Source organism: Protomyctophum parallelum (genome assembly GCF_964188405.1).
Source record: "Protomyctophum parallelum genome assembly, chromosome: 17".
NCBI classification, from domain to species: Eukaryota; Metazoa; Chordata; class Actinopteri; order Myctophiformes; family Myctophidae; genus Protomyctophum; species Protomyctophum parallelum.
Window position 1 is genome coordinate 22,735,209 of NC_139719.1, and position 15,026 is coordinate 22,750,234.

A 15,026-nucleotide genomic window follows, 5' to 3' on the forward strand; every position below is an offset into this window, starting at 1 on the left:
ACATAGCATAACAATAACACAATAATACACATCAACAAATACAAATAACACTATAAAACAGGAAATACTGCAGCAGTGAATGACACCTGCTTTTTCCACCGAGAAACAGTACAACACACACAGACAAACACTTGGGAAAGTATGCTATACCCACAGTAAACATCGTCATTTCTAATAATGACAGACCCAAAGGCACACAAGGTGGCACTGGCATCATGTGATTAACACACAGAGCCAACATGCAGAACATAGCTGACATTCCTTTCTGTTGCTTCACATCAGACTGTACCGGTCAGGTGTGTCTCAACACAACTGCCATTTCCATGGTGTGTGTGTGTGTGTGTGTGTGTGTGTGTGTGTGTGTGTGTGTGTGTGTGTGTGTGTGTGTGTGTGTGTGTGTGTGTGTGTGGCTACGTGCATGCGCGTGTGTGTGTGTGTGTGTGTGTGTGTGTGTGTGTGTGTGTGTGTGTGTGTGTGTGTGTGTGTGTGTGTGTGTGTGTGCGTGCGTTTGTGACAGAGCTGTAGGGAGACAACGTGAGAGACAGACAGACAGACCTACATGTAGTTGAAATCTCCCCTCAGGCGCTCACTGGTTCCCAGTCAGCTGACAGACACTCCCACTAACAGCTCCAGACAGGATTAGAGGAGAATGAGACTGATCCTGGACCTAAGCCCCTTCCATCAACCTCAGGGCAGCGTTTATGTGGTGTAACCATTTGCCTAATTCTTCTTCTATCATCTAATGGCCCTGCATATGTCAATAGACTAACTAAGTGGTGTCAAGATAGTCTCACATGACTATAGTCTCACATGACTTTAGTCGTAGACACAGAACTCGAAACTAGAGCCTGACCAATGGACTACTGTACATCAGCCACTATTTGACTTTTTGGTCTATATCGAATCTGCAATTATGAAGCCGATATGGCCCAATTTTTTTAGCTACTTTCAATCTGGATTCTGGCATAACATTTTCAACAATTTTCCAAAAGTAGCAGATGTACACTCCAAAATAAAAAATACAAGACTGGCTCTGAGGAAGGCTACTGCCGAAACGCGTCAGCGTTCTCAAATAAACATGAGAAATTGCATCTGAGCCAGTCTTGCATTTTTTTGTAAATGACAATTGCGGGACATGTTAATAGTAGTAATAAAAATGATGTTCAGAGTCAGACAATGCCACTGACTGACTGACATATGACTGACAGCATCACTTGCCGGAAATAATACATTTTCAACTGAACAAACATGTATTGTAAACTAGCTCTCACTTTGTTGCTCGACAATTTTAAGACAGAGTGGCTAATATACTGTACGTACAGTGAGCCTGAGGTCGCAGCTAAAAATATAATGGTCGTATAACGAAGCATAAAGTAGGTTTAACCATATAGGGCAGGCAGTGGTGAGCTGGCGGTAGGGCTGCTGAGGGCGCCGCCCCGGTAGTTCAGCTTTATGCATGCGCGTGCACAGTGCATGTTGGCGCCGTGGTCAACACCTAGAACAAAGCAGGGGATGCCGTCTACCTCGCTGCTTTGTTATGCTTCGCATAACATTACCAGAGAATGTTCTCACTGCGTCCTCAGTTACACTGTATAAACAGTCATGCAGGTAGCTGGCCTAGTATTATTATTCTGCAGCTTACATGATGCGAATATCTACGATGACGACCACTGTGCGTGCCACCGAAGAAGAAGACATGTTTCGTCGCTGGTTACGTGCCTAAACTAAGCATATAATCATTACAAATGTGAGTTCTCACGTTCTCTACCAAAAAGTCCAAAAAGACTCTGGGGGAGGACGGGATCGAACAGGGAACCTTGCGGTTTCCATCCGGTCACTCTACCCGTGAGACACCACCGCCCACGTAGTCTCAATGAATGGGCACTGGGCAGTAAATTCAAGGCAGAGTAGAGTTATTTGATTTATTGTGTCCTCACACAGGAGACAGAGATCCATCCATATATGGGCACAAAAGGACACAGACAAAACGGTGACAACCGGTACCCTGACAAAGCCCACAGCACTACAGTATAACTCAAACGTATTCGTCGGATCGATGGTGCGACGTACGTGTGAGGGCCGCGTATCGACCCAAACTCAACACGCCCTGAACCTCTAGTATTTCAATCAAAAGGTATAAAACATAAATGTGAAAATAGTACATTAGTAGAAGCATGAGGTCAGTCCGTTGTCTCCCCAGGTTGGCAGAGGGATAATTGATACTGGGTGAAATAAATGGGTTAATCGTGGGATAAAAAGTTAAGTAAAATCACACCCGTGTGAACTGAGTGGTGCACCCCCCCCTCTCTCTCTCTCATTAGCAGGCAACAGTGCAGCACTCTCTCTCTCTGTTTCTGGCACAACAGCGTCCCTACTGGTACTCGTGCTCATTAACGTCACACGGACACAGTGAACAACACATAGATAGGCGGACACGGACATTGCTGTTCCTTGGAGTGGTTGCACCACTCAAAAAAAGAAAATACATTAGTGGAGGTACTTCTGTGGCCTACTGGCAACAGAACTTTGGCACTGATCAGTCCAGAGGTTTGCAAGATTAGCTCTGGACACACATACAGAACGCCTCTGACGAGCCATGCCATAAAAACAGTACGGTCCATTGGGTCCAAATTCAGCCAGTGTATCTCTGACTTGAGCTAATTCACCACACAACAACACAGCACTGTCTCATCAGCTGAGTCAGCCAGGGAAGCACTACGGTTACAGTTACCATGACATCACATCACACCCGCAGCTGGGGGTCGATAAAGGACAACTTCTGGTGACTCACGAGATAGCATTGCACTGGCAAGTCAAGTAAAGTCAAGTCACACAATTGCATACAGTGGATATCCATCCACACAGGAGTGGAGAAACATGTAATGGACACCATTCATACATTACACAACCACACTTGCACACGTTCGTAAAAGCCTAACCAGGGACTGGGGTCGCAAATTAGCCTTGGCTATAAACCTTATGTTCAACGCAACGGTTTCATGTTTTCATAACTTGATACATTGTCTTTTTTACTGACTGAGAAATATTGTACTGACATTGTTTTTGGCTTTTCTGCCTTTATTGATAGATACAAGTGAAGATTGACAGGAAAGAGGGAGAGAGAGACAGGGGGAGACGTGCAGCAAAGGTCGTCATGAACGGGACTTGAACACGCAACGCGACATGCTGTCAGGCCAGAGTCTATATGTGGCATGCACCTGGACCACTAGGCCAGCGGACTAGTATTTAAATTTGCTTTGCTTGTAAGCCTATTTGAATGTGCAACGCCATCATACGATTTTTGATGATATTTGTTTTGTTCCGATTGAATGTGTGTGCCTCTAAAGCCTTGTGCCATGATGTCCAGTGAAATGTCTCGCTTCACGGACACACTGCTGTTCAATGTCACTCTCTTCCAAATTGGTATTCGTTCCGTCTGATACACAAACAGATGTTGTGTAAAGGGATCATGTGTAAATCCCTGGCTTGTTAACACATCAAATGCTGGAAACGTATCCATACGCTTTTTATATCTCGACCACGGTATGCGCATAGCGTATCTATACGTTTTTATGTTTTTTTTATTGATTACTGTACTTCATCTTTATACGCGCCCGGACAACATATAAAGTAACACCGATCGGCTCTACAAAGATCCGGTATGTGATCCGGGAGTTAACCCCCCCCCCCTCCTGAAAAGAGGTCTGGTCTATGCGGATCCATTACGACGTAATGGAGGCGGCCTGCACGGCATAGACCAACGCAGATGTCAGGGGATCTAAAATGGACGTACCCATGCTAGGGCATTCATCAAAAAAACGATTTATCGATTTATCGATAAACGAGTCACGAGTCGACTCGCAGCAGCGCGAGTCGAAAGTTGAGCTTTTTTTTTTTTTTTTTCCTCCCCTTTTTTCATTGCATTCAGAACGCGCCCTTAATTAAAAACCAAATGCAGCTGTGTAGGCTATGTGGCTCTCAGCGCGCGGTGTCCCACTATTGAGACTGGCTGAAGTCTGTTTGAACTGCGCTGTGTCAGAGAAGTAACAGATAGAAGCACGCAAACGTTACCCCCAAACGATATCCCCCTCACCTCCGTGCTGGAAATATAACGTCTGGGTTCCCGAGGCTACATTCATGCTGACGCAATGACTGTCTGTTTCTGGCTAAGCTTTACGCGCAGCGCACATGAACCTCTCCGTCTCCGGTCAGTGCGGGTTGTTGTTTATTTGCATGGCTCAGAAAATGAGTAACAAATGAGAACGTTATCGAGTTGTGGAGGAGGAGGAGGAGGAGGAGAATAATAATGTTATATCTCTTATTGTGTTCTCGGTGCTGCTGCTGCGCTGTGTGCCAATACCACTACTTTACCTGGATAACATCATCTTTTCATTTTGACATGATTCACATGAAATAATAATCCTGTACCGGAACCGCGTGTAGCGTTTGGTTTCATTAACGCGATCGTCACAAAATAGCCTACAGCTGCTGCTGCTAAAGATACAAAGATTGGACATTTTTAAACGACGCAAAACTTAGAATTCCCCTCTTGCGTACCAGTGCCACGTGTCCCGCGGACCGGCACCGGTGTTTGGGAACCTCTGATATAGATGATACATGCACTGTGACTGTGTCATATTGGAGAGGCCACTGAATGCGCAGTGCTATGTTTGACATGCTCCGTATTTGAGCGCGCGGCAGCTCCACCCGCCCCTGTTAAATCCCCCCCCCCCCCCCCCCCCGCGCGTCCGCCGCCCCCCGCCCCCCCCCCCCCCCCCCCCCCCCCCCAGAAACGATAAATCGATACGATTGGTGTCTCCGTCAGTCGGATCGTATTCGCAGTGCCCCCCCACTGCCACTGTGTTCAACTGCCTGCACCTCTCTCATTCTCGGAAAAAGATATAACGCACTAAACGCAGCCGTGTAAGCATCGATTTGCCCTCTGCCTGTATATAAACCAAGAATAATCTGCAACGATCGCCATTTCATAACACACGGAGTCATGGACAGATCCACGAAACGAATGACATTATCGAGGGATCGCCATGATCAACTAACTGGCCGCTTTACATGTCTTTTGTTGGAGATCGCCATAGCGTCTTCGCCAGCCAATGCAGCCATCTCTATCGGTTGTGTGATTTTAACCTTTTTAATCATTAAAATTGCAGTGATAAGACCGCAATGAAGGCGTCTGGGACGTCATCGACCCGTTTGTAATGTATAACGAATACACATGTCTCATCCTAAACTGCGGAAGCCAGAGTTGTCATTTTGTCGATCACAGCCGGGCTTAGCGTCTCTCATACCGTGGATGAAGCTCTTTTCCATCGCTGATACTGTACGTGCTTCTGTGCTTCTTTGCCCAAACATGTCCAGACATGTCAACCACTAACCTCACCGATCCAGTAACAAGTGTCACCGTTAAGGCCTATTCATAGTCTGGATTTTCGGTGATGAGGTGATAACGTTGAGCGGTGGTGAGTAAAAACAGAGAGAAGGGCTGGAGCGGTGGCGGTGGTTTGCTCTTCACCGCGGCTCGTGACGTCATGTTGTAGTTCGGTGGTCACCCCACCACCGTAAATCCAGACTATGTATGAGCCTTTATACTATCGTTCTGAAACGATCGGTGGAAGGTAGCCTACACTGATCAAGACTTTGGTTGCCCCCCCTTTTACTGCGATAGAGACAATGATCAGATATGTGCGCATAATCATCATCATCATCATCATGAAGTTATCATCATAGCGAGTTATAAAGGTTTAAAGTCACAGAGATTGACAGGCAGATATAAAAATAAACATAAATAAATTATTATCATATACATACTACACACTGAATGAAAGCCCTAAATGTCTACTTTTAGGAGGAAAACAAATACACATTGATCCCATGTACAGTTTGTCAGTAGGCTATTGAATGCAGTTGAATCCATGCCTTGTCTAAAATTCTCTTTTTCAGAGAGAACTTCAGAGAAGGCATGGACCTGAAGAACTATTATTCACAAAATAAGGCCTATAGCGACATGTACATACTATATACCGTATGAAACAGAAGACTCTCTGCTTTCATAAAAAACTAATACTGTAATAATAATAAAAATCACACCCCTGTGAAGTGAGCAGTGCAATGTTGTGCAACATTGCACTGCTCACTTCACAGGGGTGAAGGTAAGGTAAGCTTAACCTCCGCTCCATAGCAAAAATTAAACCATTCCTCTCCACTCCCAAGTCCCAACCTAGAAACAGTCATTCATGCCCTCATTACATCCCGTCTAGACTACTGCAACTCCCTCTTCATTGGAATCAGTCAGTCAGCCCTATCGCGTCTTCAATTGGTTCAAAACGCAGCAGCCAGGCTCCTAACCGGCACCAAGAAGAGGGACCACATCACTCCCGATTTGATTTTAAGACACTTTTATTTGTTTACAAAACGGACTAGCCCCTTCCTACATTACTGACCTGGTAAAGTATCCCCCCACCACTAGGCAGTAGGCACCTCAGATCAACAGACCTGGAGCTACTGGAGGTTCCACCGACCAAATTTATGCTTAGTGGAGACCGCCTTCTCTGTCACAGCCCCTAGGGCAGACTATGGAACACCATCCCCTACTCTATTAAAACATTCCCCTCCATTGAAGTTTTTAAATCTAGGCTCAAAACCCTGTTTTACTCCCAAGCGTTTGATTGTCTGTGATATATTAGTTTGTTTGTTTTTTAACACATTATTATGATTATTTGAGCCAGAAGGCAAAGCTCTCTGTCTACCGAGCAATCTTCATTCCTACTCTCACCTATGGTCATGAAGTGTGGGTCATGACCGAAAGAATAAGGTTGCGAATACAAGTGGCCGAAAGGAGTTTTCTCCGACGGGTGGCTGGCATCTCCCTTAGAGATAGGGTGAGAAGTTCAGTCACACGGGAGAAACTCAGAGTAGAGCCGCTGAATCTTTGCCCAATTTGATGTCATACTGATTTGCTTGTGTTTATTTGTATTTTTTGTTGTTTTATAAAAATCAGTGGTAGTCTACTTACTATTATACGCTATATATGTGTGAATGTCGTGGGTGGCGAAGTTTTAGGGGGAAAAAGCGTATAACGTCTGCAAACAGCACTGGGCATAATAGCCTATACATGTCGCACAGGGAATGTCTGAAAAAACCTAGGCTACAGCACTGATTACAATCATTGGCTAATGTTCTTCTCTGAAATTTCTGAAAGCTCAGCAGAGAAACTAGTAGCCAACATTCATAGCAGTGAAAACAAGAAAATCTGAAAGTGGCACAGTCAAATCATAATTCACCAAAGCAACTATTTTACCGTATGTATATTGTATATAAAATTGTATATTTTAGTACATGTGGGTCTTGATCAGAATAGCTACGGCCCTCATATGCTAACATTCAGACAGTGAGCCCTTCAGCCTTCTCTAAGCCACGCAGAGTCCTTGTCAATAGCTGCCATTCACTTTGCACCGTATGTGACCCCGCATGTCCTGACTCCTGTTGTGGCTGCCTCAGCTAGTCACAGACTAGCACGCGCAGATGAGCCTAGCAAAAACTATGAACTGAACACACACACACGCGCGTGCGCGCGCGCACAAATACACAAGCACTGGAAGAAACACAGCACACACAAATGGCCTAATAAAGCCTGCTGTAATAAATTAAGTTAAATAAGTTTTCATTTTGTGTTTACAATCACACCTTTGGGATTTCTAAATACCAGGTACGCCGTAATACCTTGATACTATACCGCCAACTTTGTGATAAAGTAGAGAAAACATAAAAAGGACAAACATTCAAAACACACAGAATACAGTGCTTATTTGAATTTGTTCAGTGGTGGTGATCACAGAAGGAAAGACCAAAACACCAAAAGAACATTTGAAATATAATATATATATATATATATATATATATATATATATATATATATATATATATATATATATATATATATATACATATATACATATATAGGTTTTTTTTTATTTTTTTTATTATCATTATTATTATTTTTTTTCATTTTATGTAGGAAAAAAACAATGGTCCGTGACCAACAAAAGAGTTCCAACTCCCGACCCACTGATTGGGAAACTACACAGTAATAATTGGGAAAACATTTCCAGAAATGTGACTGATAACCTTGTCATCTCTGTCTATGAAGAGACGTCAGTTCAGTTGCGCTAAATGCAGTTGCTGCCATTTTAATTAGTACAAATACGACATCATGCTACATTTAAACGTGTTTAACTGTTCAACATGTCACTGCGCGTGTACAGTACACGTTTACAAGAAAATGCCACCACACATGTTCACACAGTGACACATGTACCATCATATAGAAATAACTTCATCAAAAGGTTCAGCGCCATCTTTAAATCACTAAGGCCGATGGTCAAAAGACCTATTTTCTTTTAAGATCCAACTAAATAAATACCTCACTAGACAAATAGCCTATCTGGTTTTTTCCATAGTTTATGGGCCCTCTCCACAGTCAATCATTAATTATGTTGCAAAACAAGATCTGTATATCTGTAAACAAAATCATTTTCACAATGCTAAACCAGGGGCAGAATTATAGTAAAAAAGATAAAATAATGATAATCAAAGTCAAAAGTAAAAGTCGTAGCTAACAGATTTTAAGGCAAATCTGTAGATGGATGTCTGTAGCAGGTTTTGTGTAAACGGCATAGGAATATGACTTTTCAAATTCCTAACTTTTCAGGCTGATTGGGGTCGCATTTTCTAATGAACATAACTTCTGGTGAAAATGCCATGTCTCTCTACTATTTATCATCTCACAGCAAAACCAGAGAAAAATCAACACAAATACAATGGGTCGCAGCCCTTGCTTCAGGCTTGTACCACTAATAAAACTGCAGCCAAGAGAAATCTTCTGAGCCAATATTTAAAGAGCCCAAGTCAAACAGTGAAGGCCAATTGAATACATTTAGCTTGTGTACATTCAGTAAATTAAGCTTCTCTCAGGTGCTGATGTTTTGGGCTAAAACCTAACTATAGGCTACCTTAGTTATGTATTGTGTACCCATAAACCTTTTCCAGAGTTATGTCATAAAAGGACCTACTGTAAAAAGAAAAAAAGGGGAAAAAAGTAGACTTATCATAAAAACACTATTTAAGAACTAGTCTGAATTCTGCACATTTTTGTTAAGTATTTTTTGTAAGGAAATCCCACAAAGTGGATGCATGGAGTGTTTGAAATGTGTTCTGCAAATATGGTTTGTCAGCCATCTTGTTGGTGGCAGTTCCAAATGAAATAATTTAAAAAAAAACAATGCATGAAAATGTTCAATTGATACCAAGCCCTAGCAGCTGCAATGAAATGTTCATAGCTGTGACTTGACAAGATTGCTTCAATTGCTGAATGTAACAATGGCATAGTCATCCTTGAGTCTTGACACACACAGACACACTGAAAGATACACACACAAATGGACCGTGACTTGACACTGCCCTACCATAACTGAGGTCATACTTACTCAGCCTGTTACTGTACAATGCCCCTGCAGTGAAAGCCTGGCCGCATGCATGGATTAACCCCTTCCCAACACGAGCACTGAGTCAGCTTGAGAAAAGCACTACTGATTACAGAAAGGGTGAGCAGTGGCTTACTGCTCACAACATGTATACATATCTTCTTCAATTAGAATAGAAAGATGACTGTGATTCTTTTATGCACACATCAGTTATATTTGATCAGAATAGCCACTTCAAATTCAGCAATTCATCACACTGGCTTAGACTCTCCCACCTACCCTCTTTATATTGAATGTACTCTGGACCTCTGCAGAGTTTCCAAACGTCTCATCACTTTGGTGCCACTAAGTTTTTGTTTGCATACTCTACTCTTGCTTGGTAGTGTAGACAGTTACTAATCAATAACCTAGCAAATTAAGTGCATACTCAGGCTATTATAGAGGGTATATGCACGTGACATCATCATCATACGCAGAAGTTATGCGGGAACGCCTACTGAGTGGCAAAAAACTACTTTGTGGCCTTAACAGCCCATACATCCAAACAGAAAAGTCCTATCTGATTGCATTAAACGACGTTAAACTCACTTTGCCACTTACTTTATGTATGCGCCCTCAAGCTGAGCTGGATTCTCAGTGAGACAGACAAAGAAACAAGAAAAGGTCAGAAACCCAACATTTCTGTCCACCATACACCTTTTGACCATCCAAATATATGACCTTTTGTTTGAGGCTGTTTGATTACCTGCCAAAATGGTACAGTAAGTAGGGTAGATAAGGTATTTGTCATCATAAAGATGATCAGCTTGGCAAGTGTTAATTTCCCACCCTGATAGGACGTTAGCTACTGAGTCTGAGCCAGGTGCAAACTCAGGTCAAACCTGTCACCTGACTGAAGCTGGCCACAACCCACGGCATAACAGCCCACTATGCTCACTGCATTTCAAGAAGACTTTGGGAAGTATTCACTTTAATATATTATTTTCCAGGCATTTCTACTTTGCTGGGCAGGACAACAGTGGAGATGGAAGGGGCCAATATTAGATTATGCAACACATCATGATCTCGAAAACTTTGCCTAGATGCTTGTCATTAGCTGAGCAAGCTTTAAATACAATCACCTTGTATCTGTCACATTAGGGCTAACTATATTATGGCGAAATCAACCACAATTATTTTTGGTCTATTTTGATCAATGTAGAGAGAGCACAATAATTATTTATCACGATTAGTCAAATTGAACTTTTCTGTTTTTTATTTCTTTTTTGCAGTTTCCTCATCACTGTTTAATAATCTTGCACAGTATTTGTTGGTCCTTGTCGGACTCCTTGAAACCAGTGTTTCCAAACAGCTGAATTGGTTTTACTGTACCTTTCTTGCTGATCAAAGGCCTCCATTTCCGACATCTTGGCTACAGCTGAACTAAACGTGTCACAGCCTAACTGAGTGAGTTTGAGCTTTTAGGCAGGGGCAAAAGCGCACCATTGTAAAATGTAAATGGTTGCACAGAATTTAAAATGAGATAAAACGAGAGCATCATTGCTACGGATAAATCACTCGAAGCCGAAATTGTAATTGATACTTTTACTGAAGAACAAAATGTGAGTATACTTCTTCCATCACTGCTGTACAGGCACACTTGTCTTCTGTAAGACAGACAGATACAGGGGTTGACACTAAGGTCTCAGATGCACTTGCCCATCGGGCAAGGATACAGGTCATGTTCTAGTTGCCCAAAGGTCAAGCCCACTTGCCCAAAATGTAAATCGGCCATTCAAGCATATTGGTAAAATTTGAATTACTGTTCAATTTAACACAGGGTTCAATTTTTATGCCAAATACCTACATAGCTATGAATATGAGTTCACACTTGTTATTTTATATTTTTAATTATAGCAACAGTGAAAACAGCACATTATAGGTAAACCATGCTTTTATTTTACGTTCCACAGACCAGAAGACGGAGCGATCTGGACATGTTCAGGTGTTATAAGCCAACAGATATCTCGTGTTGTGTTTACTGTTTATAGACACTAGACAGTTGCATCCCCTCTCAAACGAGCACTTGCCTGGTCGGGCAACCTGAAAGCAAACTCCACCTGCCAGAAGGTTTTATTTACCAGCCAGGGGCAGGTGGTAACCAGTGGTGGTAACCCTTAGTGGCCTGTCAGATATGCTGCAGAGTGCAGACAGACATGTAAAGTCACATAAAAATATGAATTTTATTTGAACCAGGCAGTCCGGTTATGAGTTCAACGTATGAAACCTAGTGATAACTGAGCTAGTCTAAACAAGTAGCTTGCTGTTACTTTCAACTGGTGATTTTCTTAATCCACAGTTTAATGTTAGCCTGGCTAATAACCCAGACTCAAATCATGGCAGGCAATTATTTGCCAACGGCTGATTCGGTCTGGCTTATTAGCCAGGCTACACAAATGTATGGTTGAATTCCAAGGCTTTCCACAGCTTTTGGTGAGAAAATGAGGGCCACTGCCAGAAGCCTGGCTGTTGTGTCATGAAGGGGGTGTGAGTGTTTGTGTTTCTATACCACTTATGCCTCATTTCATTTTTCATATAGAGAATTCAGAAAGTTTTGACAATTTCAGAGAATTCTCATGCACCTACAGAATGACAAACAAAAACAATAGGCATACCGGTACCAGGTTGAAAGTTGTTTTAGAGTTAAAGAAGCCAAATACATCACTGGGGGGAATTAATATCGTTATAACAATACCAGGGTACTTCAGAAGGCATAACGTTACAGTAGCCAAATATACCACTGACTAGGCTATTTGCATGTTGATACAAAGTGGCCGGAGCTTAATGTCACGGTTAGTAAATGACAAGAATCAATAGGCCAGTAAGTTGGTTAGTCAGTTAAAGTATAGTTGACTAAAAGTGAAACTATTTTTTCTAAATCCCAGACAGAGTCCTCGTGAGCAAAAACACTACCCCGCCGTGCATCAGTTGAGTTCAATGTTTACTTTGTTTCCCTTCTTTTTACAAACACACCGAATGATAATGCCAAATATAAGTTTGCAGCGTTTTGCTTGAAATATAGCATTTTTGCTTCGGTGAGATGAAAGTCCGCTTATTACCTGGTCTTGGCGGTCACCTGTGGCGGAAGAAGCCATGTTGAACAACTCTGAAGCTTCTCCGGTTCACATCTGAGTCCAGGGACGATCCGTGAAACCCATAGAGCGCGTGTTTTTCTGTGTCAGATGACGGTGATGGTGTGCTGCCTGAAAAACGGGAGTCGGTGAGTAAGTTGTTGCGGGACTCGTTTTAGATTTTACAGAAGCGCCACCAACCAAGGAGAAGTCGGTGGTTTTAGAACTTTACTTAGAACTAACGTCAGGTAGAGATAAGTGGGTAGGCTATCCCAGCAGCCAGCTGCAGCAGCCAGGAACGACTGAGTCCCAGAATCAAGTAAATGCTATTTTGTTTCTGTACACGAGATGGCAGTATAGGCTTTTTTATTTTTTATTTTACCAGACATGGCTAGATGGCACTTATTTTAATATCCCATTTTCAGAATATCATCACAAAATCAGAATGTAAATACCGGTAATAAGTTCTACATTTTAATTATAATTATTTTTGCTTGTTTTGTCAGTGGAGGTAGCCTATACGCAAATCACCAAACACACATACTCATATTTAATCAGTCTTTATTGTAAGCCTATATGTGAACATGTGATTACTGGAGTGTGCAGATGTAGGCCTAAATACTACTGCAATTAGTTTTCAAAGCAATTATATGTGTTAAGTTTGTAAGATAAACTTAATAACCATGACATGTCAATAGACAATAACACACATTTTAACTATTTTTCAGTAATATTGTAAAACACAAGTTGCCTACAATATGTTGCACAATAGTTACAATAATTTACACATTTCAAAATAAGAACTAAAATACAAAAACTTTTTTACAACAATACTGTATATATACTGTACTATGTGTAACAAATAATTCAAACATAGCAAAAACTTGGCTCTTTTATTATGTTGATTATAAACATGATGTACAGTGCTGTTCTTTCATTCCAGTTCTCCATAGCTGGGGACGAAGCAACAAAAGACAGTCCTCAGCATCTTGATGAAGTAGTGTCTGGCTTGCCTTTTCTTGCCTTCAGTAACCTCTGAGAATAACCAAGGCAGTTTGATTTGTTAAACCAACCAAACAGATTAGGTTGAATTTCTGACAGGGAGACCATTTCAGGTTCTGTCCAGTGGTGTAAAGTAACTACATGTAGGCTACTCAAGTACTGTAGGCCTACTCAAGTAAAAATGTAACGTATTATGACTTTGTTTTTACAATTCAATATTTTTAGGAAAAAAATATACTTTTACTTCAATATAATTATTAGATTTTTATATTTATTTATTTTCATTATTACAAAACATACTTTTGCCTTATAAACACTACTGTACATGAAAATAGCTGAACTACAAGCTCATAACGCGTCGCAAAGTGCCACCTTGTGAGCTTGTAGATCCACCATTTTCAAAAGATTTGTATAGCGACCGTTTTTCTGCAATAGCATATTGATACTTTTACTCAAGCAAAAAGAAAGTGAATACTTCTTACAACACGTGTTTTTAATTAAATGTTAAATTCACCTGGCTGGAGGTCCACAGTGGCTAGGGTTGGAGGGGAAATCTCTTTTGCTGGTTTTGGAGCAACCAGCCGTTTGGCTGGAATTGTTGCCGTTTTAAACCATTTCAGGGATGTTGTAGGACCAGGCAAGAAGCCAAAAGGAACCTTTGTTCCATCCACAAGCGTTATTGAAAAAATGAGAAAAATAAATGTGATGATAGCCTACCAATAATAATTGACTAGCCATCCTGCAGAGTCTGTTATTCTCAAATTCATGTGTGAATGTTGGTCAGTTGAAAATCAAGTTACTTTCTGCAAGTCGTATGACTTAGTATACAGAAGGCATCAGTATGAGGGGCTTACCTCAGCAAACTTAGAGAAGGCTGTTGACAGAATTCCCTTGCTCCGGTAGCGGTTGAATTGGACCATTGGTTTTACTTTGGTCCAGTGCAGGGAAGTATCCGTAAGCACTGCAGACTTCTGGTATGCAAAAATGACCCACGTCTGTACAAGGCCAACCACTGTAACAGCAGTGTTCATAAAAGGAGGACACTGGTGGAGCCCATGGCCATATTTTCCCATTATGGGATTGTGGTGAGAGTCCATTATCGGCACACAGGTAGCTCTGGTCAAGAGAGCCTGAACTTCATAGGTCTTCAGTAAGTGTGGCCAGACAGACATGAGGAGGGAGAGGACATTCTCATCCATTAGCTGCTTGGGGCTATGGAGACAGAAGCAAGGCACTTTAAACAGAGAGGAACTTCTGAACCAGAGCACAGCTCTTGTGGTTCCTATTAACAGATAAAAGACAACTTAATTAGTTTGAATAATGGCTCATTGTCACACAACTGTGTCCCTTGCCGAAGATAACTTGTTTTTCAGTAGAACAATGACATTTTCAGTGAGCGACACGTCATTGTTGTATG